This window comes from Falco rusticolus, chromosome 1 (genome assembly GCF_015220075.1).
Source record: "Falco rusticolus isolate bFalRus1 chromosome 1, bFalRus1.pri, whole genome shotgun sequence".
In the NCBI taxonomy this organism is placed as follows: domain Eukaryota; kingdom Metazoa; phylum Chordata; class Aves; order Falconiformes; family Falconidae; genus Falco; species Falco rusticolus.
In genome coordinates, this window is record NC_051187.1 from 41,660,819 (window position 1) to 41,685,328 (window position 24,510).

General features: G+C 48.1%; 1 protein-coding gene across 1 annotated transcript in view; it reads left to right on the forward strand.

Moving 5' to 3' along the window:
- The window catches only part of GALNT9 (polypeptide N-acetylgalactosaminyltransferase 9), a 325,628-nt gene that overhangs the window by 2,847 nt on the left and 298,271 nt on the right, over nt 1–24,510 (forward strand). The gene's annotated exons all lie outside the window — the stretch shown is intronic.

Consider the following 24,510-nt stretch of genomic DNA (forward strand, 5'->3'; position numbering starts at 1 on the left):
CACATACAATTTTCATACATCTCTAAAGATTACCATTTTAACAGCTTTCTGTATGGATACTGCCAGGCAGTTACATTTAACAGTGCATAAATCTAATTCCCTCCGCACTCAATTTTCTCAGGCAGCAGAATCAATTTGAATCTGTCAGGATTTTATTCTAAAGTCTATTAATGCCTCCTGCATTTTTCTGTATTCCGCCCCCCCCCCCATCTCTCTCTTAACAATCCTACTCTTTCATGAATTCATTCAGCTGCAGAAAAAGATGCCCCACTGATACAAACACTCCTTTATCTCTTTACAACAGAAACCTAATTAGGTGTGAAGGAGATACAAGGAAGGTCACAATTAGCCCTCTAGCAATAAAGGTTAACAGTTGTGAAATCCAATAATAATGCTGTTGAACTTTGTTATTATCCATAATGACGGCCTTTGACAAGGTCAAGTTCATTATTCTTAACAGCTATCACCAAGGCGCTCAGCATCCCCACCTCAGCAGCGTGGCTGTGCAACACCTTCCCTGCCCCCTCCCTTCCCTGACATGCTCACACGTATGTGCTGGCTCCTGACACGTGACCTGCTCACACCTCATCCGACGGTTCAGCCCCGTGGGTAGATTCTCAGGCATGCTGTAATATTTTTTGTATTGAGCTTGTGCTGAAGGATCGCTTGCCATGCCTTTTAATTATTGGTTAAAAACATGTGTGGGTTTTCTTCTCCATGCATGAGTGAAATGATTCTGCACAATTAAGAACTTAAATGGAGATTGCAACAAGAAACTAGTGGGAAATGTATCCTGGTAACGCAGCATTTTGGGATAGAGTGGGAACAATTACATGCTTTGCCATTAAAAGCCTATGGATCTCTGACATCTTCCGAAGGCTCCTGGGGCACAATGCCAGTGCTGGGTACTTGTAGTATCTGCATCTTAAATCTATAGAAGGGAATGGATTGTAAACCAAACATTTTAAGCAGCTCTTGATGGGGTCGTTTTTATGCCTGTTGAAGAAGGCTTCCCAGCAGCTTGAATCCACCAGAGATGTTACTCTTTCTGTTTGTTTTGAGTAGGGCTTTTGAAGAACCAGCATCACATCCCTGGCTGCTAAACCTATAACTTAGTTCTCAAGTTTCCTTTGTACTGCAGATGTGGTTCCGCAGGCATGTCGTTAGTATCAGGTCTGGAACCTGCCAGATCGTCTTGCCCCAGTCAGGGTGGGCATGTGAGTTCATCGCCTTTTTAAGTGGAGCACAGGGTGAGGATTTAATGCCATCTTTACTTTTCTGTGCCTGCAGTGACCCCTCGTGTGGTGGGAAATGCCCATGTACCAAGCGACCAGGCAGCGTCAGTAGTCCTTTGGGCCACGGGACAATGGGCTTTGGGTCTGTTATGCCAGATTCACAGGGCACCTGGCCTGAGGCATTAGCAGATGCCAAAGTTGTAGTTTGCTGCTGCTCGTGTTTACTTGATTCTGAGATATATGCTGCAAAAAAATGCTTCCTTTTGGTGCGCTGAGCATGCCTTCACTCTTTCACTTGATTGCTCTTGAGTTTTTAAGGGTCAAGAATCATATTTGACCTTTATTTTCCAGTTCATCTGGAATCTGGACAATTACTCAGTGATGTGTAAGTTGGGAAGCTCTTGTCCTAGGCTACTCCTAGACTGAGTGGAAGGAAAGAGAGGCAGAGAGGGGCAATTCAGATCTTAGATGGGCTGAACAGTCCTTGGAAGCTGCTGCTCTCTTTCCCTGTCCTTGAGGGTGCCTTGGATGATTACACTTCTAACTTGGACACCTCAGGAAAATACTTACTAGTGCTTAGAACTAAGCATTAAGCTTGTATTACAGAAAGTAAAGCCACGAAATGTGCGTTAAGGGTAGAGAGCCAGAAATGCTGAATATTTGATGTAAATATTAAAAAAATGTTACTGATGAACACAGACGTTTAGTTGTCTCACTTCTCCGGGCAGATTTTCTTCTCAGGTAAGACTGCACCATATCTCGATAGGCAGCAGTTGCTGCCTCCTGCTAAGACCCCAGCTAATGCTGCATTTGGATTTTTACCGACATTAAGCCATATCCCGTTTAGTATTTTTAAAAATTTGTTATTTTCGAAATACTCTGACCAGCCTGCTGGAAAAATATCATATTCTTGGATATTCTTGAGATTATTTATGTCTTCTAGAGAGGGCTGGGTGCTTGCACAGACAGTTGTACAGTTTTAAAAACTGGTGTTTGCAGCATGCCCAAGTACAGAAGCGTAACGGCATCTGTGCTGCCCACACACTCCAGGGTGCATGCAGCACTTGACAAGAGAAAACACGTGCTGCAAGTAGTTCTTAATTCGTGGCTCGAGGCTGAAGTTCAAACAGCATTTTCAGATAGTACAGGCACAGATCACTGGACACCTTCAGGATGCTCTTCTCGTTATCTTGCTTCATTGACTCCCTGTTCCAAGTGCACCAAACGCTCCGAAGCCCGTCTGAAGCTGCTGTAAGCTGGCACCACTCCTCTGATGTTTGCAGGATTGTGCTGAGGGTCTGGCTGAATGAGCACTGTACCATTGCACGGAAACACCTCAGTGCACAGACAGTGGGAGAGGGGTAATAGAGGCCACAGTGGCTGAATAGCTAAAACAGATGCCAACAACTGTCCCATTATTAAGTTAAAAAAAGGAATTAACAACCTGCCAGGAAAAAAACGTTTGCAATTTGATACGCTAATTTGATATCATATCAGTCATGTTGCTTTGATGTGAACCTCAGTGTCATGGTCCCTGATACATTTGACTTCCAGTTCTGGGAAGAGCAGCGTGCTGTCCCCCAAGCACATTAAGTGGCAATAGTCAGAGGTTGCTGTCAGATGTATTGCACACCCGGCTGCACCCTTCTGCACCCCTCCCTCTGACAGAGTATATAGTGTGCAAAAACTTGCAGAAAGGACATGTTACGGCAGATATTTGTGACTTTTATTTGTTAATTGGTTCAACCGTAGGAGGAAAATTAAGCTGTTTAGCTTCCCAGTTGTCCTCGTAGCACTCACTGGGCATTCGTCTTGCTAGTGTTTCTGTGTTGCTATTATTATCCAGTTGGTAGGAACTTTTATTCGCATCAGGCAGCAGATTTTTTATTTATAAAGCCAAGGATGTGTCCCTGTACTTCAGCAAGAACTTTACTGAATGGTTGACATTAAACGTCAATTTTATCAAAATATTGATTGGAAAAGTTCTTCTGCTTCCATTGTATCATATATACCCAATCGCAGCTTTATCCAGCCAGTGCAGTATGTCGCTTGCCAGACTAGAAAATGATATATTAGCCATCTGGGCAATGGGCCCAACCCTGGGCAAGATTAGTGCTTCAATTAGCTGTTGATAGCGTTCCATTAGAATATTGGTTTCAAAGAGCACTAAACAAGAATGTTGTGCTTTGATTTTCAGATTTAATTACTTCCATCAGGGCCATAAATGAACTCATTAGTCTTAGTGGCTCTAAAACCTAGAGACAATAGAATGTTATTGCTATTGTTCTTAGGGTTTGTGCAAACATTAGTTTGGCAAGGCGGTTAGGAGCGGCTATCGACCCCAGCTCCGGGGGAGCTGGCTGGCGGGCCCTGCGGGGGGGTTACTGTGGGGTGTGGGGGCAGCCGGTGCCCGTCAGCAAACAGCAGCTGTGCTGGGGGGGGCCGCTGCGCATGGAGAAACTCACTGCAGGTTGAACTTACACCTGGGCCGTGCTTGGCTTCTTTTCTTTTCAAGGTTATTTGTGTGTTCTCTTTTTCGTTCTCTTTCCCTCTCATTGGTTTTTGTTTAAAGGTTTGCCAGAGTTTCTGAGGATTCTCGAGGCTTTTTTGTTTTCAATGCACTGCATCAGGATTTCGTAACACCTTTTCCCTCTAATTTTATGAAATATAATATTCCTTTTTGTTGAATCTTTTTGGTCTTTGCCTTTTCTTCTTTACCTAAGTAAGCAGTGCACTGTGTTCCTTTGATCATAATTCTTGCCTTTTTTGTTGCAAACTAGAAGGAAAAAATGAATGGAGAAGGGGACTGCAGAAGCTGACAGCCGCCGCAGCCCCCTGCCCGCAGCACTCCCTCTCAGCCGGCAGCCCCCGGGCTGGGCGGCTCATCCACAGTACAGAAACCTTGTCCCAGGCAACTCCCAGTAACTGCAGTCAGCGTCACTTTGACAGGACCAGCAGGTCCCAAGGTCCTTACAAACTAAATTGTACAGTAATTCTGGGAAGAAAAAGGGGGAAATGAACAAGCAGCCGTGGTGAGGAAGGGGCAAGGCAGCACTGCCCGTGCAGGATCACTAAATCAGGTTGTTGGTGTTTCTTGGAATGATAAAAGCCCGCACAGCGTTGCCATTAGTTCAGCTGTGTATCCCATTGTTTGTTAAAACCTTAAATCTCGCAGAGCTCTCTTCGATCCGAGGTGAGCTTCGCTTGGTAAAAGTCCCTTTGTTTTTTTTTTGGTTTCTTTCTTCTGCAGAGGAAGGATGCTATGTGTAAATAAAGGATATGATGCTCTGCACCACTGACATTTAATAAATTAAAGCTGTAATCAGTACAGTATGTCTTAACCATAATATTAATGTGGCTAAAACAGTAAATGCTATCATGTTTAAAGCCTAACACCTGTTTTGTGTTAGCATCTGGATAGTTATTCCATTTTTCATTTTAATAGAATATTCTTTGATGAAATCCGTAACTCGGTTGTAATTTTTAGCTCCCAGCCCTGCGTAAATCCCAGAATATGATTCAAAAAGCCTACTCTCACATCTTAATAAGTTTCTCCTAAATTTTGCCAGATGGTAGTGATAACGTTAGGAGTTTAAGGAAGTGAATAGAAATGCTGAATCCTTGAACATTGCTCAGCATTTTACCCTTGATTTCCAGCAAGCAAGTCCTCCACAGTTCGGAAAACGATGTGACTCCATCCTTCCTGGGCTTCTGCTGGCCACGAGCTCTCTGCCCTCAGCGCCCTGCTCGCGCTGCCCTGCGGTTTGCGGGGCACCCACGGCAGCAGTGCCAGCCTTCTGAGGGCTGGGGGGCAAAGTGAAGGAGAAGGGGACAGCCGCTGGGGCCAGCAGAGGGGGGTCACTGGGGCACAGAGGGGTGAGGTAGGTGGTGGAGAGGGGCCGGAGCTGGGGCCAGGCTGGACAGTGCAGCAGCCCCCACTGGGGTCTGGGTCCCCTCGTGGACTGTGAGCCGGCCCCGCCAGAGGGGAGGAAAACATCCCTGCCCAGCCGGCTCAAGTGCAAAGCCCATGGAGTCAGTCAGAGTCTGGATGTGTGCTTGGGTGAGTTTTTCAGCCTAAGTGCTTTCCATGCCGTTCTCAGTAGTTCTGGAGCCATTTTCAAGTGTTTAAAAATAGAGCGATGTCTCTGGCTCTTTCCCTCTCTCCCTCCCTTCTTGCATTTCCCGTCTTCAGAGGAACGCTCTGATGGCTGTGTTTGTTTTTCTGGATCTGTTGGGCTGCTGAGAGTGAGGAGTCTTCCTCCACAGTCACTGTTTTGTCTCCTAAACTTTCTGTTCTCTAGGGCCAGCTCCCGTAAAAGCTAAACGACTTCTATTTTTAATACTGTTTGGACTAGAGAAAATCAGGCAGATTATACAGTTGTCAGAGTCTCTGTCAGCAGATGAAAGCAAGATCGCTGTTGGCTTCTGGAAAGTATTTCTAACCTGATCCTGTTCTGCTTCTGCTTTGCTGGTGCGTCCTGCCCAGCTCCTGCCATCAGCCCTCGCGAGGTCCCGTCTCCAGCCATGCCCTGGGCTGGGCTGCGCGGTGCCCAGTGCCAACTGTTGCACTGCAGTGCTGGGGGAACTCGGCTTTCTCGTCAGCCCAAGCCCAATGGCTTCTTGCAGCTGGCTGCTGCTCACAGCGTCTCCCATATCTAGCACATACCAAGCAGAAGGGAGACATGGTGCTACCAGTGCGTAAGGTGTGATCCTACCAAACGTGGGAGAGGACCGTGAGTGCAGTGCAGACACCCAAATCCCGTGCTTAGACTATCTTAACGTTAACTGCAGCATTGGGATAGATCTTCCCATCGCTCTGCTCAGCCTGGCCGCTAATCTTGGCCTGGAAGGATGACACAAGTTTAGCTGAGTGAAGGAATTAGCAGAGCTTATGGGTAAAGCACATCAAAGACCTCAGTTTTAGTGTGACCAGCCATAGGATTGGGCAGTATTATCCTAAAAATCCTGAAATAAATTAGAATGAACCCAAACTCTAATGGGTTGTCACGTTTGATATACAGATTGTCCAAACACTGCTTGCTTTCAGCGTGTCACAAATCATGTGAGACTGAGGAATAAACAACAGATGTTGAGAATGGAAGATCCCGCCTCAGCATGCTGTTGCCTCCAGCCGGTCTGAGGCTGCTCCTGAGTCACGCTCAGCCTGGGTGCGCGGCTGCACCCCAGCGCTGGCATTGCAGCTCCGGGACCTCTCCAGTGAAACCACTCCGGAGCTCCTGTTCCGTCAGGACAATGCGGCAGTGGTTTGTTTGAAGGCTGAGCCAACTTTGTATCAAAGCCAAGTATGTCTGGCTTGGCACTGTGAGCTAGCACCAGAGCCAAGCAGCTGGAGCGGGCTGTACGTCTATTTAAAAGAACAAAACCAGAGAGACTCTTAAGTTATCTCCTGTAAGAGGTCAATCAGAGTGCCAGAATGCAGTGCCAGGTTTTGCACCAGGCTTTCTCTGCTCTGCTCCTGCACACCTACAGACCCAGCTCCCCGGCTAAGGCTTGATTCTCCTCTGATTTCCCACCTCTCCTGGCTTTCTTCTTGCAGTCCGCTAATTGCAGGAATTACACTACTGTAAAGGGTTAGTATCTTTCCCCACCACCCACCTTTTTTCTTCTTGGGTCCGGGTCATGTTCTTGGCAATCCACACCACTACAAGGAGAAGCTCTCTAGGATTTTCTGCGCAGGCTTGTCTCGAAGCTGGGCCTATCTGAGAGCTTAGGGGGAGACTTTACCCGTCACGCAAAGAAGCAGCAATAACTCTTTGGCCTCAAGATTTCAGTCACATTCTGTGAGTCAGGGATCTGCTGCTGGTCCGCCGGCTCCATTGAATGATGCCTTACAGGATAACTAATGATTATTAAGGCTGTGGCCGCCCCAGATGTCTGTGGTGGAGAGGCTGTGTTCTCTGCGCTCAAAGCAGTCAGCTGCTGACCGTCTTCTGCATCCAGCATGTGGAGAACCATCCTCCCCTGAGAATTGGACACGCTCCAGGAGCAGAGAGAGCTCTAATGGGGATGCTCACAAGCAGGACAGTTGGCTGTAGATGTCTGCTGTGCTGTACCCATCTCCCAGAGCTGGCTGCCGCTCGGCTGCGGTAGCTCAGCTCTTTGTGGAGCAGCTGCCGAGGTGTTGTGTTGTATGGGCCAACATATGGAGGCTACAACCGCAACACCCCAAGCAAAGCTGTGCTGCTGGCTGAGCAACATCTCAAGAGTACGCTTGCCATTCTAGAGTAAGGATACGCACAATTGCTTTGGGCTATTTTTATCCTTTGGTCACCTGCTAATTTGTTATTATACCCATTTGTTGCTGGGCCATGATTAGGATAGAGCTGTCAGGGAAGTCCGGTCTTCCCAGTCACATCCAAGTGGTCCAAGCCATCTTGTGAGACACCTGCCCTATTGGGAAATTCAGGTTTTCTCAGAAGCATTTCAATTAGAGTGAACCTGAAAAGGTTTGCTTTCATTCAGGTGTAATTCATCACTAATTTAACCCCTTTTCCTTCAGCTGGGATGTATTCTGATGTTGGATAAGATGGATCCTCTTCCCCCCCCATGCCAGAAATGATTCAGGTTCTTTCTGTCTGAACCATGGACTGAGGATGAGAAGGAATCATGTTGGATTACAAGATATTATGAACTCAAGGCACACTTTTTCTTGTCTAATTAACAATTTTACCCATGATATTAAATCCACATGTGCTCATAACACACCACAAATGAGAAATCTGGAAACCCATTTGCAAAGCACTTTCCATTATGCAAGTAGCAGGAGATGTACCGTAGCTTTTCAGTAAATTGGTTGGTAAATTGTTTTCTCTCTCATCTTTACCGCTAAACCAAAAACATGTTAGCTTTAGGTCTCCAATTTTTTTTTTGGATTTGTTTGCTTATTTGTGCTTCTACCTATTAACTTAAATCAAGGAAATAACTCAGATAAACTTGCTTGACCTGCAAACAACTGCGCGAATAAAGGATAAACCCTGTTTACTGAAGCGGATCCTGGAGAGATCCTGGTAGTGAGTTGAATTGTCACATGCAGTGGTCATTCACGCTGTCCTGCTTTGGCCCGTGTGACCACTGAAACTGCCCTTGATTTTGTGCAAAATGTCTTGGAGAAGTGCTTGGCTGCCAGCTCATTCCTTGCCTTGAATTTGGAAGGGAATTGAGGGGCAGCCCCGTTAGAGGCAATTAGCTCTAACCCTCTTCTGTACTCTCCAAATTGCCTGTGAGATGCACAGCCTCTGAAATGAGAAATCTGAGACCTTTGCATGAAATGTTTGTTCAAGATTCTTTATGAATGAGGGAACGTGATTGAATTGGAGCCCTGGTGAAAGTGGGCTGGTTTTGGTGGCACTGTGTTAGTTTTGCATCAGATGGAGTCTTCGTGGTGTCCTGCTGCTGTCCTGCAGCATGGATGGGTGCTGGGGGGTGGCTCAGCCTCAGCTCCCCAGGGACCAGCCGGGGCTCTGAGCTGTTCCTGCAGGGATGATGAGCAGGCCAGGAGGAGGGACGGTGCTGGCTGAGGGTTATTCCTGCATGGGGGAGGCAGCGAAGGGGTTCGAGTCGTCCCCCCCCGGCTGGCTGGTGTGCAGGCAAGGCAGACCCGCGCACTGGTGCAGGCAGCAGCATCAGCATTGCGAGTCCGGCTGTGCGGGGCCAGACACAGGGCTCAGGCTGGCGGCGCAAACACAGCCCGGGTTTTTAAGCAAAAGAAGATGGCTACTGTGAAAGCAGCAAATTGTTGCCAACAAGACTGAGCTGGGGGCAACCAATATTATTTAGGGGGGCGGGGGGGTGAGAGTCTGGTGTGATGACCTTGTGGTAACGGGTGGAAGCTCATGAGGAATAGGAAAGCCGCGGGATTCAGCCCTCCCGGTCAGGGCTCCTTGGCTGAGTCCTGTCTCGGGCACAGCTGGGCACTGCAGGGCGAGGGGCAGCAGCAGAGCTTTTGTTTGAGGAGTGCTGCCTGGCTGGAGGAGCAGTTGCTCTGCGATGGGCACTGCAGGCATTCATCTCACCAGCCACCTGCCCTGGGCGATGCAGAGCAGAGCAGAGCTGCTGGGGCTGCCGGCTGTGCGGGGCCGGGGGCTGCCCTCGCGCCCGGGTGCAGAAGGGAGGGCAGCTCTGGCAGCGCCTCGCGCAGGTTATCCACGGCGCCTGCGAAGCTTGAGCTGCCGGAGCGATCCCACGCCATCCTGGGTGCGCTCTGGCACTCCCATCCCAGCTGGGTCCAGGGTCCATTTCTGTCAGCTCGGGTTTTTGAATCCATTCACACCAGCAGTTCATCCGCGTGGAGACACCCAGCTCCGGGGCCTGGTGAGCGGCTGAACCTGCTTCTCCTGCGGGGCTCGCCTGGAAGCGCGGCCTTAAGGTTGTTACCTTGGAAGATAAATGGAGATGTCACCAACCTTGGCTGTGGTGCTTAGTAGGTGAAATACCCCTTCAAGGTTCCTTATTCCAGCAACAGCGGGCTTTTAATGGTCACATAGACATCACATAGACGCACAGGGGAAAATATAGGAAGAACGTGTGTATAGAGGGTGCTGTGCCTATTATCTAAGTATAGGTAGCATTGTGTGCATTATCTCTGTTTGTTTAGCCAAAGAAAGATCGGCATTAACATTCTGTTTCAGTCTTAATTAGTGGCTGGTAAAAGTGCAAGGTGATACTTAACAGTCTTGACAGTGTAATTTATCTAAAATTTCCTAATAATATAGTTGCAGCAGTCTTGGAAGGGCTGCTTTAATGACTTTCACACACTTAAGGTTTGGTACCAACAATATCCAATATGCTGGTTGCTTAGGAGACAAAATTAAACAAAGCTGAATGCATTTATTTCTCCTCTTTTTTTACTGCACAGAGGATTATCTCACTGCAATATTTTTCTCTATTAAATGCCTAAGCTTTAGGTGTTTATAAGAAAGGAAAAGAAAAAACAAACCACCCTAACAATCCAGATCCCCTATTAAATCAGCAGATGGCTCCTAGAGCCAAATTAGGGACCTGTGATAGAACAATAAAAGCTCTGCTTTACACAGTGCACATGTTCGGAGTTGGCAGTGTTAAATGAGACCTCCATGCAATCTGCTCTGAGAAATAGCCTTACTGGCATTGACCTTTTCCTTTGTATAATTCAACACTGTATCATCAATTGCAATTGCACAGACGTCTTTGCAATTTAGCAGACCTTGTATGGACTGACTTTCCCAATATTTGTTTAAGATGAACTGTATAAACTTGTTATTAGTAGTCTGCCAGGGTGAGGGAGATAAGAGTGTTTGCATTAGGCTACATAAAATACAGCACCTGGGCAAGGTGCACCGAGCATGTGCCTAGCAAACATCGTTGTTCCAGGCTCTGCTGCTGATCCTGCTAAAGACAAAAGTAAAACTCCCAGCAGCTGAGGTCAGGGCAAGATCATGTCTTGTCTAGGCTGGGTGGAGGCTGTGAGCTTAATATGGCTGAGTTATTAAATTTATAATATTTTTTAAAAGTCTCTGAATTCACCTGAGAAAGGCAGGCAGCAGAACAAGGCTGCAGTGGGATCTGACTGATCTCAGCCCAGTTCTGTGTTTGTACAGCCCTCCTGATTTCACCACATCTCAGTCCTGCTTTTCAGCAGCTCATGTGATGTAGGAGTATGGCCCTTGTGGAGTCTATTCTCAGGCACATCGCCTGCTCACAGTGCAAGCAGGGGGTCACTTTGCCTCTCAATGCTGCCATTTCCCCACCTGCAGCACCAGAACAGCGGTCTCAACCCACACTGGGAATTGCTCAGTGGGGGATAGATAATGTCCCCGAAAAGCTGCTTCTCAGCCAAGAGGTTGCCCCGTGCAGGGATCCCCTTCTCAGGGAATAACTGGGGTAAAGCGTACGTCTGATGGGGTGTCACTGATGTTGGTAACTGGAGGTTCCAACCAACAGAGGTCGGGGAAAGCACCAGGACACCTAAACAGATGGAAGCCTTTCTTAGGCAATGAAATTGATTTTCGGTACTTGATCATTAATTCTTACTCCTTAAGAATGACCAAGGAAGTCAAAGCCTCTGTAACCAGGCAGTAGATTTCTCCCCCTTAACCTAAGACCCTTCAAGGGCACAGTACTGATTTGCAGGTGTAACAGAGAGGGCAAGTGGCTCGCACCGAGCTGGTGCCAGTGCTGGCCCTGCTTGGGGCCACCATGCCCCTGTCCACCGCCACGCAGCACGGCCACCTCCTGCCTGGGTAGGCAGTGACCATGGGGCTGCCCACCGGCCCCGTTCCCAGAGAGCCAGGGAGCTGTGCTCCCTGCATCCCACCTTCATCTGCTGCTCTCTCACAGATGCTGCTCATGTGAATCCCACAGGATGTACTGACACATGGCAGTGGATCCCAGGACAGCCCTGGGGCTCCAGGCCAGGCTTTAAGCACTAATTACTCCGGTTAAGAGCAGTCAGGGCTCTGGAATGAAGTTATTTGCAGAACTCTTAGACTGTGTCAGAGTCCCCAAACCTAACTGTAGCTTAACGGAGGGGAAAACAGCCCCGTTATTGAAACCACATTGTTTCTTACAGTTCATCATAAAAAATGTCTCGTTTTTCCTCCTGCACAGAAAGCATGGGATAGGGAGGAGCAAGGAAAAAACCCTGGAACAGCAAGGAGTGGCTGAGGGACCTGGGGCTGTTCAGCCCAGAGAGGAGGGGGCTCAGGGGGCACCTGATCACTCCCTACAAACACCTGACAGGGGCTGGAGGAGGGGGAGGTTGGTCTCTGCTCCCAGGTAACAAGTGACAGGACAAGAGGAAACAGCCTCAAGTTACACCAGGGAGGTTTAGATTGGATATTAGGAAGAATTTCTTCACGGAAAGGGTGGTCAGGCACTGGCACAGGCTGGAGGTGGTGGAGTCCCCGTCCCTGGGGGTGTTTAAAAAACAATTAGATGTGGTGCTCAGGGCCATGGCTCAGCTGTGGGCTTGGCAGTGCTGGGTTAACGGTTGGACCTGATGATCTTAAAGGTCTTTTCCAGCCTAAATGGCTCTGTGATCCTCTGGTAGCTAACGTATGGGCACTATTTCATTTTTCATGGAGTTTGTCTTTTCTTTCCCTGCTCTCTCATCCTCCCCACAGTATCTCTGCATTGATTTTTCACTCTGCCTGTTTATAAATGTTTATAAAGCATTTAGGGAGCCTAGGGAAGAAAAGGTCTCTCAGTACTTGGTGGAGGAAGAACTTAAACCCTGGGCTGCTGTGTTCTTGCTGACACTGGGCAGTACTTCATGCCATGAAGAGTCCTGCTCCTAGGCTATGGTGCTGCTTGGGTGGGGGTGGTTAAAGCAGGTAAAGTCCTAGTGCAGCCCCTCTACAGCCACCGCAGCGCAGCCAATGTTGCAGAGTGCAGGAGGGCTTGGAACGCCATGGGCATTTACAGCTTGAGCAAAACCGACACACCAGTAGATGATACAGAAAACAAGTATGTACTATTCCACATTTACTGCTTGCTTTGGGCAATGAACTTTATTTTCACATGAAACACCGAATGACCTCGTAGTCTTCAGTCTCACCCACTGAGTGAAGTCATCTTGATGAAATAGGAATGGAGGTGTTATTAAGCTAATAAATACATTTATTGGTACTATCGTGTTGTTCATTATAGAAATGAGACCAATCGGGGTCTTCATTCAAACTCAGTAAAGAAGCAGGAATTCATATCCCAAGCATCCCAACGTTTCTGATGCCTGGAGCGTTAGTGCAGCAGCAGCCCTGCCTCCTCACCAGCTTGCCTCCTCCCTGCTGCATGGCCGAGCCTGTCAAATTCCGCACCCCACTTTGGCAGCCTCACAGCACCTATGGCCAGGGCGAGGACAGAAAGCTGCCTACACAAAAGTGGAGATCCCCCTGCCCTGCACAGGTGCAGAAGGTTCCACAAAGCACTGCAGGAGCTAGGCTCAGCCTGTTTCACATCAAACACTAATTTCAGTATAAGCTTTTAGCATTGTTGAAAGATAAAACATTCGCTCTCTAAAAAGGGCTGAGGAATGAGGGAGATCATGAAAAGTTATTTTTAAAATTTGATATTCCTGTTTCCCCCTCATGATCCTGCTTAAACATATCAAATGGGGCATCTTTGAAACCACAGAGACTTGGCTGATGCTCTGTTCCCCACCCCTTTTCACACAGCTTCATCCAATTCCTCCTGTAATGCCCAACAGCTCGTTAGGGCTCCTGCCTTTCCATCCTCTGGGTGCTGCTGCCCTGCCTGGCTGCTGGGGCATGCACTTACCTGGGCCCTTCTGCTTATGGAGCTCAGTGGGGACAGGAGCCAGAAAAACAGCTCGGTGTCCACGTTGGAGCTGGGTGAGGTGGATGGCTGTGGGTGGGACAGCAAGAGCCCCAGTCCCTCCTGCCCCCCCCCCCGGCCCCAGCAGTGTGGTTCCCTGCCAGAGGCGCAGTGCTGCCGGAGCTGGGTGAGTTGTAAGAGGCCAAGTGCCATCAGGGTAGTTTGAACCTTAGCCAATGTAATATTTCAAAGGGGTTCAGGGTGTATTAACAAGGTGGGAAACTAAAATGAACTCTACAGCAATTTCCTTCTGTTGCTGCATGTTGAATGCTTTTTTTTAAAAAAAAAAAAAAATCTTGAGGGTTTAATTTTAGCAAAGTGCTGTGTGTCTGATGACTGCTGATCTGTTTGCTTGAATGATATGAAGTTCCAATCTTTAAAGCACTGTGTTTTATTGATGGCTTGGATGCTGAAGGTGCCCAGATAACGATACTGCTCCAGCTGGGGGATGGTAGGGGATCCACAACTTTTGAACAGCGGTGGGTGATAGTATGTTATGGATCTGCTTATAACCGTTCCGTGGGGGAGCCCAGTGGAGTTAGCATCTCTTGTACAGCGGTTTTCCAAGGGCAGCTCTCCTTCTGCTGCAATTGAAGGGTTTTGCAGGAAGGTGTCTATTTCAAAGATGTTTTGGCAAAAAAAGATTGGAAAAGAATGTTTGTTTTGACTCCTTTGTTTTATTTGAGCTGTTTTTCCAACACTTCAGTGAAGTGGTTGTTTCTTTCTAAACGGAAACAGTCTGAAATATTTGTTCTGCAGAACAACTTGAGGCTTTGAGGTTTTGTCTGAACTCAGAGTAGCAGCAACCTTTGAAGTGTCAGGATACCCTTTAGGTTTAGAATTCATCCAACACCAGGTAAGATGCAACATCTTTTTGTGTAAGCTCTGTTTGTAATTGCTTCTGCTCTCACCTCTGTGGGTCTTTAGCTTGGCCCTTGGTTGTGAGGATGTGCGCCAGCATGCCTATGGTCTTCTGACCTGGGAATTGGGGGTGGGGGGTGATGTGTTAGTTAATTATGCAATTAAGAGTTTTACTTGGAAAAGAACAAGTCTTAACAAGTGCAACACTCAAGGAATTTGGATAGGCTAGCGCTAGGCTGAGCTTTTAAAATGTCTGACCCCAACCGGCTTCAGTTGGTTCCTGACGAAGGAGATGGGAGCACTGCAGGGGGGTGCAGGCTGCACGGGCGGGGGACTTGCTGGATTTCCACAGCACGAAGAACTCCATCCCAGGTGGAGGAGCAGGGGTAGGCAGCATATACCCAGGCCAAGTGCTTGTGCTTTAAATTGATGAGATTGGCTCCTTTCCACGCCGCCCAGAAACTGGAGGTCTGCGTGGGCATGGAGTAACCCGGGGCAGGGGGGGCATGTTCAGTTCGGGGCATTTTCCTGCATTTCTGTTTTCTTAGAGCAGCTCACGCTGTCGCTGTGGAGAAGTCTCTCTTTTTGTGCATGTCTTAAAATGACAGAAATGGCAAGGTTGGGTATTCGGGTGGGTGGGATTGGGAGAGCCTTGGTGGTGGGGGGCAGAGGCAGGACTCCCCTTGGGCTGCTTTCCATGCTGCTGGTCCCGCAGGGTGGGACACAGCACCTCTGAGATCCCGGGTGTTCCGTAGACTTTCATGTCTTTGCTGTATTCTGATAAACCAATAAAGCTCAGAATTATTTTCATCTAGACAATCCAAAACTTGAAAACAGCTAGGCTTACACAGTCAATAAAACAAAACTGTCTCTTCGCCACTGCACTGACAAGGCTCTGAAGAAAGACACCCAGAGAACCTCTCCACTAATATTAAACTGATTTGGCCATTTTTATTCTATAAAGGAGGCTGGTTATGAGATTTAAAAAGACTCATATATCATGCTGCCTCATTAATTTTCCATTTGGGCTCAGCTGTCAGCAGATACCGTATTAAACTGCTGCCTGGAGTAGTCTTCGGTGGCAGAGAAATGATGTTTGATACCCTTTGCATTTCACACAGTCCGTATAAAAGGTCTCCTTGATTTGCCATCCCTATTATTTTCTGTCAGAGAACCCTACGTGGCCTCTCCAAAATAATATCACCTCTCCAAAACCCTGAAGGTCTATTTGTGGTTTCCATGGTGACAAAATGACCCATAATATTCTTTGACTACTTCAGTAAATGAAGGACACAACTGGGCCTTTGAAGAATAATAGATTTTTTCTTTTCTTAAGAAAAGACATACTTGTGAGCTCAAAAAAAGGAGAGGGGGGTGGGGAGGAGAAAAAGATATTAAGGGAAGAGATCTGGCTTGTAACTCAAAGGGCTTTGTGTCAGCAAGTACAGCAGACATCACTTGTTGAAAAATAGACCTTGAGCCATCTGGTACCAAAACAGAAGTGGGATATAGCCCTTGTGATGACTGAGATGAAGGAGCTTTTGCTGTAACTCATTTTTACAATAGCTGTGCTACTTAATTCTGAATTTGGTGACATGCAGGGCCAGGCGCTGCAGGTACAAGTGTGTGGTTAAAACATTTTCTTCCAGGAACCGTCAAAACCCTGCTCTGTGCCGTGTGGGAGGGAGGATGGCATTTTTCCAGCGGAGCTGGCCTGGGGGAGAAGTGGGTGGGAAGGAAGCAGCAAGGCTTTTCTCAGGGTGTTTGTAGGCTTTGTGGAAAAGCCGGGTTTCCAGTCGTAGCACTGCTAATGATCTGCCCTCACCGCAGAGCCTGTCCTGTGTGTGCTGGGAGAAGGTGCTGAGCAGGGCTGTGCTGTCTGGAGCCGCTGCTCGCTTCTCTGCTGTTCCCCCCCACTGCTGTGGGGCTGCCCAGGCTACTTTGCCTGCAACCTCTCCAGGGCAGAAAGCATCCCTCGCTGCGTGAGGAACCGTAAGACCCACGTGTCTCAGCTACTTTGCGTAAAACCTGTAAGAGATCTGTAAACTGTTTATCCTTGTGAGAGCTGCTACCCTAGGAGCATTCACAGCAGACTCTGGAAGTGGGTTTTTAAACAAAGCCACATCTTACAGGTGAAGAAACTGAGACAGAAAGCAGAGAACTGAGCTCAGCAGAGCACTGCAGCATCTCTGGGTACATTGGGGAGGAGAATGCAGGGCTGCTTGTTGCTTCCCAAGGTGCTTTGGGATAACGCTCCTTCCTTTGGTGAACTATAATTCCGTTTTCTTTAGCATGTGTTCCTAGCCTGTCCATGATGGCAAGCTGCTGGTCTCATTGTGCACTGGGTCAGCGCTGGGTAGTCATTGGGTCAGAAATATGGAGAAAGGATAATTAAAATGCCTTAGAATAATAAATATGAGATTCTTGGATTGCAGAAGCAGGCACTTCCAGATGGTTCAGGTGAGCCTGGGTAGGTAAAGTCCAAACAGCTGAATTATCCTGGCATCGAGGGGGATGCACAGCAGGAAATCTCAGGATGTTCCAAGGAGCCTGTCAGTAATTCCTGCTTCTGGAGTTATCAAGCTTTTCTTGTGGTGTTTCAGGTCTTTTGGGTGTATTCTAGCATTGTACCTTCCAGTCCTGGAAGAAACAGGGAAGCACGAAGATGACAAGAACTTGAAATTTAATTCCAGAGTGTCCTGGTGGTTTGCAGATGTCCCTGGAATGCCTTTAACAGCTCTTACCCACCCCCCCACCCCCCTGAATATGCTGGTGTTGCAAGACCAAAGCCTGGTGCAGTTTGTTACTTGCTATTTACCCCACATCTCGTTGTTTTTCTAGTTTGGATATTTTTTGGGGGCCTGAAAATAAATCAACATTTTTTAAAAACATGGGGGTGGGGTGGAAAACCAAACCAAAAAAACCATTTGCATGACTGGCTGCTTGTTTAATACAGGACTGTAATTGAGACAACTTAAATTATATAAACAGAGAAAGAAATGAAGGCAAGATTAAGCCAAAACCAGTCTAAAACCACGTTACCACATTTACCACCAGCCTTGACGATGTGAGGCAAAATCTTGCTTGGTTCCTGTGTTCCCTGCATGTGCATGCCTTTGGCAGGGATGGTTAAAGTCTCTGCTGCTTCCCCTGGCATGCAGCGAAGGCTGCAGAGCCCCGCTCTGGTTTCCTCTTCCCTCGGCTGGGGTCCCTCGGGGACCGCCTTTCCACTGCCCACAGCCCACCTCCATCCTAAACATCATAAATCCCACTATAAATGATTACACAGAGCTTTTCACTAACAATCTTCAGTGGGAATATCAAGCTGGATAGAAGCATAAATCATTTAAAGAGCATCTGCCTAATGAGGGGTAACCTAGAACTGCTTCCCCGAGCCTGAGCGCACTGCGGGGAAATGCCGGCAATTGGACTGTTGTAGCTGGTGCCTGCTGGGTGCAAGTGGCTGATTTCTGTTGTCATGACTGTGCCTTGCCGGACATGGGGGTTTGCCCGTTCCCTGACAGTGACGTTTGCTGTGCCTGCAGCCCATGGCACCAAGGATGGGGAATATAAGCTGCGTTTAGTGTGTGTGGCTGCAAAGACAGTCTAATAATGTGTCTACACAAGAAGTTTGCAGAGGCAGATGAGGTGGAAGACAAAGCCCAAGCAAGTGGTTTAGAAGCAAGCTGAGTAAAGATGTGCTGTGGTCTGGGAGCTCCAGTTTGTGAAATGGCAGTTGAACTGGGGAGGCTGAGAACAGGAGCCATGATTTAGGAGGTGGGTAGAGAATGCACCTGGTCTGACCTTACCAAGCTCTTGGGAAGACACACGGCATCTGTTCATGGGAACGTAGGAGGAGGTTCAATGCCGAGACTTGTCAATGCAATGATTGGGCTTGTCAGGGAAAGAACAAGGTGAATTTGAAGGAGAGAGTCTAATAAACTTAATCAAAACATGACCAGTAGATAAGGAAATTGCTTATAAATGCAAAGGGTAACTTTGCAAGAGATTTTGACATGTTCCTTAAGCCCCATCAAGTCCGAATCAGAGCTATCAGGGCTGTTTACAGATGGTCCTGCAGGCAGAAAACCAACTCTGCACTTGTCAAGCCCTTTCTGCTCTCCCATTGGGTGTGCTGGGAAGAGTTTGAGTTTCCCATTGTCAGTCACCGTTAAGCTAACCCGTGACTTTGACTGTCTGAAAGATACCCGACTGTCAAACTGGTGATGGAAGGATTAGTGGGTGAGGAGTAGCAAAAGGAAGCTTTTCCATTTAAAATCACTGGATCATCAGGAAAGGTGTAAACAAACAGCACCAGTAACCTTGGCATGTGATTGAATCACTCTGGCAGTGTGAATTTGACTGCCAGATGCTCATCGCAAGTCTTCGTATCATGGTTTGAACCTGCTGCTCCCTGATGATAGATTGAACAGAGATGACTAGCAAGGAGCAGGATAATTTTTTTTTTTTTAAACTAAAGTTCTTGTCACACAGAACTGGCCATGAGATTTCAGGAAATCTCGTTGCCTCCCTGCATAAATAAACTTGCTGGATACGTGAGCTGTCTGTCGACTTGTGGTGGGGTAGCAGTTGGGTGTTACTGCCGTCGCTGACCTGCAGAGACGGTGCCTCGGATCGTGCTGCTGTGATTAGAACTGAGACAGGGAGGTCAAGAATAGTTCAGACTTATCCTTGTGCTGTTGAGGATGAAGTCAATAGGAAGTAAATATTATTGACTGCTGTTTTCATTCAAAAATCAAGATTCATTGAGGTGAATCTGAGGTCAATAGAAGCTCTCAAGGGGGAGGAGACCAATACATTGTGACACCGAATAAAAAAATATTTGTAGTGCAGCTGATTTTGGATATTGAGCATTATTTGGTCTAGTGGGCTTTGGGGTTATTTTAGTTGTCCTGTTAACCAGATTGGTAGGCTGTACCACTTAAAAAGACTTTTAGTCTTACTCCTGTTATGCACTCTTAACTACAGTGGATTGAATTTCACCCACGTGTAAAGAAATTGTAATCTAAGTTGGAAGGGATCTTTGGAATTCACCTGGTCCAGCCTCTGCTTGGAGCATGACGAGCTCTCAATGGACACTCCGTATTCTTCTGTGTTCTGACGACCCCAGCCATGGGCACTTTACCCAAAGGTGTTGAGCCCAACAGCAGTCCTTTCCCCAGGAATGTTCTCGGCTCTCCTTGGGCCTAAAGAAACAACCAAGACAATGTGTGTGAGTGAAGTAGAATAACAGTTTTTAAAGTGGTGAATCTGCCATTGATTCATCATTACTTCTTAGCTTTGGAGACGAAATGAGCATGTGCAAATAAAATGATGATGAAGCTAGATAACTGGAACTTTAGAAGAAAATAGGCAAAGACAAAAGTTTGTTACATGTATTTGTTCTGTGCCTAGGGCAGAGTAGTCTACTGCTTGGGTAGTGTGGGACTGTGGCGTACCTCATTTAGGGTCATAAAATCTATGAGGGAATGTCATATGGTATGTTAATTCAGTGACGGGCTGCCCAGCTTCCCACTGAAGGGTGGAATATTTGGCTCTGCCTTTTGGGACAGCAAGTGTCTGTTTTTGGTGTTTGCTGAGGATTTGAGATGGTTTAAAGGAGCCTCATTCGAGAAGTGCTAGCGACCCTCTTTTGAAAACCAGGTCACCTAAGCAGCTGCAAGTGAGGCAGCCTGAAGCTCACTAGGCTATGGAAGGGTTGGCCACCCTTAGATGAAAGGCAACTTCGTGTAGATCTTCATGGAGGGGGCTAACAGCACGGCTGTAAAGCACAGACTTCACAGGGAATTCTGGCTGGTTTTAAATGATCCAGCTTGGATGCTAAAGGCAGCGTAGCTGAACTTGAAGAGAGTTCAGGTAGGGCTAATTAGTCTTGGCTGTCTATTTGCCTGGGTGGAGCTCCTTCTCTACTTAAAACTTACCTGGGTCTAACTGGGTTCCCTTTATGGCATCACTTGGTGCCATGTAAGCGTATGGAAGTAAGACATGTTTACAGGGGATGAGATTATGTATTTTGGGGAAGGGGGCACAAGCAGAGACGGAGGAGGGAGAGCTTAAATTACAGTCCTTGGTAAGTGTGAGTCTTTCGTAGCATATTTTTAATTTAATTGAATAAGACCATATGAACTAGATAGTAATCTTATGAAAGATTTTACAGTTTCTTTTGGACAGTTTCCTGTTTTCTTACATGTTTGTGCATGGCCCTGATCAACGTGGCCGCATTCTGGGGCGGAGAGCTGTGTACCTTCTCTCAGTCCAAAGCAGGGTAATTTGATTAGACTGTCAGCTGGTCTAAATAGCTGTTGCTCCACTTGAAGTCAGTGGAGTTATGCCAGATTATACCAGCTGAGAATGTGACCATCATTTTTACTGAGTCACATTTCTAACCCTTGCTATGCTCTTAAATTCCTGAGCCGAAGCCAGCCCTTATGATAGCTGCAGGGCAGGATTTGCAGAAGCATCCAGCCTTGGCCTGACTCCGCTCCCTTGGCAGTCAGGGATTGTTTGTTGTGTTACTGCATCCAGCCCCAGAGTCAATGGGTTGGATTCAGTTAGGCTGCCGCTGCAACGCTGAGGACACAGCCCTCCACCGAGGCGTATCGCTTCCAGCCCACGGAAATTGGCAGGGCTGGGCTGTTTTGCCGCTGCTGGAGGGTCAGGCCGTCAATCCGCTTGCTGCGTTAACAAAAGGAGGTTGTGACAAGGTAGTAAAAGCCGCTGCCTTTACCGCAGTGGTGCATTTCTTTCCCTCCCTGGAAGTGTTGGCTTTGGCTTCCTCTGGGATGGCTCTCAAGAAGCAATGCAGCGCTGAAGAGAGCCTGGCCTCCTGGCTAGCTTCCTGATGGCCTGGCGGGTGTCAGCATGGCCTTGACATGTGCCACTGGAGCTACTGGGCGGGCACGGACTGGTGGGTGGGCACATGGCAGCCCTCTGGCTCTTTGGTGGCTTCCCAGTAGTGTGTCAGCCCTGCACTGGTCGCTGCCCACAGCTGCTTGGTGTTCATGCGAGGGGCAGGCGCAGCCTGCGCTCGTGCTGGGCATGCCGCGCTCACACACCCTGCACTGCGCTTCTAGGAGGGTGGGTACTGGTTCAGTTTTTTTGCTTTTTTTGACTAGGGGATATTTAGGGTTTGGATGTGTTACTGCCAGTCGCTCAAAGCAGGAAGACGGACGAAGGGATGGCTGCCTGGGGCTCTCACTAAGGCGTTCGCTGCACGATTGGCAAGTCATGCAGGGATTTCAGAGGAGGGAATCACTACCTGCACGCTTCTTCCTCAAACCTGCCTCCTCCCCAAACCTTAGAGAGCATCTAAAGGTGGCTGCCAGAGCAGCTGCAGGGCCAAGCACAGCCTTCCCCACGGGGGTCTTCCTCCCAGAGCAAGCTTGAGCCGGCGATGGGAGTTAAGGGCAGAGATGGGGCGCTTGTGTTGGCTGACTGCTGCTGCTCCTCCAGCTGGCTCCCTAGAAATGCCTCGCTTGCCAGCCTGCCTGCACGTAACCCTTGTCTCCCCTCCGACCTAAAGCATTTTGTGGCTTTTACCTCCCCCCTCCCCTCCCATGGTGCTCTTACCTTCTGCTGCCTGGGGGGCTGGAGGTGCCAGCGCAGCTGTGCCTTCGGCTGGGTGCTGAGGGGTTTGTCTGACATGGGTGGCGGTGCCCTGCCAGCCCCCCAGCCTCTGGGGGTGAAATCGGAGCGGGTCAATGCCCGCCACTTCAGGGGAAAACGGGAGCGGTTCCTCTGCAGCCGGGGGGGCTGCTGGTGCCTGAAGGAACTGTCAGGCTCCAAACAGTCAGTGCAGACCTCAGCATGCAGCTATAGGTAACGCGCACATTCGTTCCTCTGATGCACGGGAATTCATGTGTGTGCCCGGGGATCCCACCATGCTTACCCATTTGTAAACCTAGAACTGCTCTGCTTCACAAGCTGATTCTGCAGCATTTTGCAGGTCTAAGTTTGTGCTAACTTAAATTTTGTGAATTCCAGAGTTTCATGATTGTTTCATTACTATTTTCCAGTGCTTCTGATTAGGGACTAATACTTGATGAAGGCTTTATAACTGCTGGAGATTCACCCTGGTATTTATATGGCCTGATTCTGTATGAACTGGGGCAATATGAGAAACCAGGCTAAGCCCCGCGATAAGGAATACATTAAAGATGCTTTTCCTTTCCTGCAATTGCCAAACCTTCCAACCTGGGGTTGGACCTTGGAGTGAGTCAGATCTAGGGCACTGCTTTAGCAAGTCTTTGCTTGCAGCGTTGCGTTCCTCACCCCGGCAGCTTGGTTCACTTTACTCCGCAACACGCCCAGCCTTGTTCTGCCACTGTTGGGATGTGTGGGGTGTCTGCTGCGGGACAGGTGTGCTTGGGTTTGGGCCCTGCTCTGACTCAAATAGGGTTTGGTAGATCTAGAAAAGGGCCAGGACTCTCCTCTGGGGAAAGCAATAACTGAAGGGGACGCGACCGAGGGCTGTAAAATCCCGAGTGAACCAGGAAATCTGAAGAGGGACTGACCGTGCATTTCCTCTTCCAGGATGTGACTCGAGGGGTGTCAAACGGGGCTGTCAGGCGGCAGCTCGGAATGAACGAGAGCACCCTTCCCGCAGTGCACACCGGGCTTGGCCTGCCTCCCCACAGGGTCTGTTAGATGTTGAGTCTTTGTGGCTTAAACAGCAATCGGATGAATTCAAGGAACAAAAGTCCATTGAGGACTATTAAATATAAAAGCTTTCATCAGCAGTGGCCATGGCACAGGCTCACGGCACAGGCACACAGTTAACAAGTTCCAGCAAAAGGGGCTTTGGGGACCGCACTGACCAACTCTGCTAACTTCATCAGGTGTCTGTCAGGCCACTGAGAGATGTTTCCAGTGGTAACCTACATAGTGTGTCAGCGACCCACTGCTGCTGCTCCCCTTGCTGCCTGCATAAAGGTCAAAGATAATGATTAAAAATAAATAAATAAATAACCCAAGAAAAGCCCACTGCTTCCCTCTCAGGTCATTCAGGCTTGAAATAAATCATCTTTCTATTTCTGAAAGCACAGATGACTTAAGCCAAATTGCATTTGGAGCCATTATCCTCGCACTTATTTATGCTGTCGTGTCTTGCGCTAACACTTTGTGAAATATTTATTTGCTTCTGGTCTCCCGCAGCTTAGCTGTGGATTCATGAGGCTCTCGCGTTATGTCTCAATTCTGTGCAGCTGCATTATGTCAAGGAAGGAGAAAATGAAGACTCCAGTCTGTGTCTTACATTATGACAGTGTACTGCACATCACCGCAGGTATTGCCATTCGACAGGTGCATGCCTTGTTTGCATGTGTCAGGCACGTGGGTTGTGTTAGAGCAATAAAATGTACGTATGGTTACAAAACCCTATTGTCTGATGAACGCTTCTGCTGTATCTGCTTCCAGAGCTTGTCCTTGTGCTTGCTCTACACGTCCTAAGTCTCTTGCATGAAAGAGTTTGAGAGGAGATGGCCGTATCCTGAAGGACACCAACACACAATTTAGTGGTTCAAGGAATGCGTTAATCACAAATTTCAGATTGCAAGAAGTGCTTTCACAGAAAGAAGGTACCTTTATTTTCTATTCAGGACCAAAAGCGTACAGCCAGAGTCATCCCAGTAAGCATCTGAAATGGCTTCCCCAGGCACAGCACCAGCTTCCCTTGCCTGGGTCAGGAGGGGAGATGAGCTGGGGCAGTGCTCTCTGCAGCCCCCCTGGTGCTTGTGAGCCAGGAAGGATAAAAACTTTGTGCTGGACTTCCCTCCCCTTCCCTTGCTTTATCAGAAACACTAGTGCGTCTGTCTGAACCTCTGTAAGCTCAGCTGTGCTTGCCGTGTTGGGGTCAGGATGTTGGCTGGTGTGAGACGCTGAGGTGCAGCTCTGACACCCTGCCCAGGCAGCAGAAGTCTGCTGGAGAGAAACTCTTCTCTTGTTTCCAGCTCCCAGCTAAAATCCAGACTAGCAGTGACTGGCTGTCATTTGAGTTGAACTGTTGCTCAGTGATTATAAAATGTGCAAACGATTCTTAGTCCAGTTACGGATGGATAAGTTTATC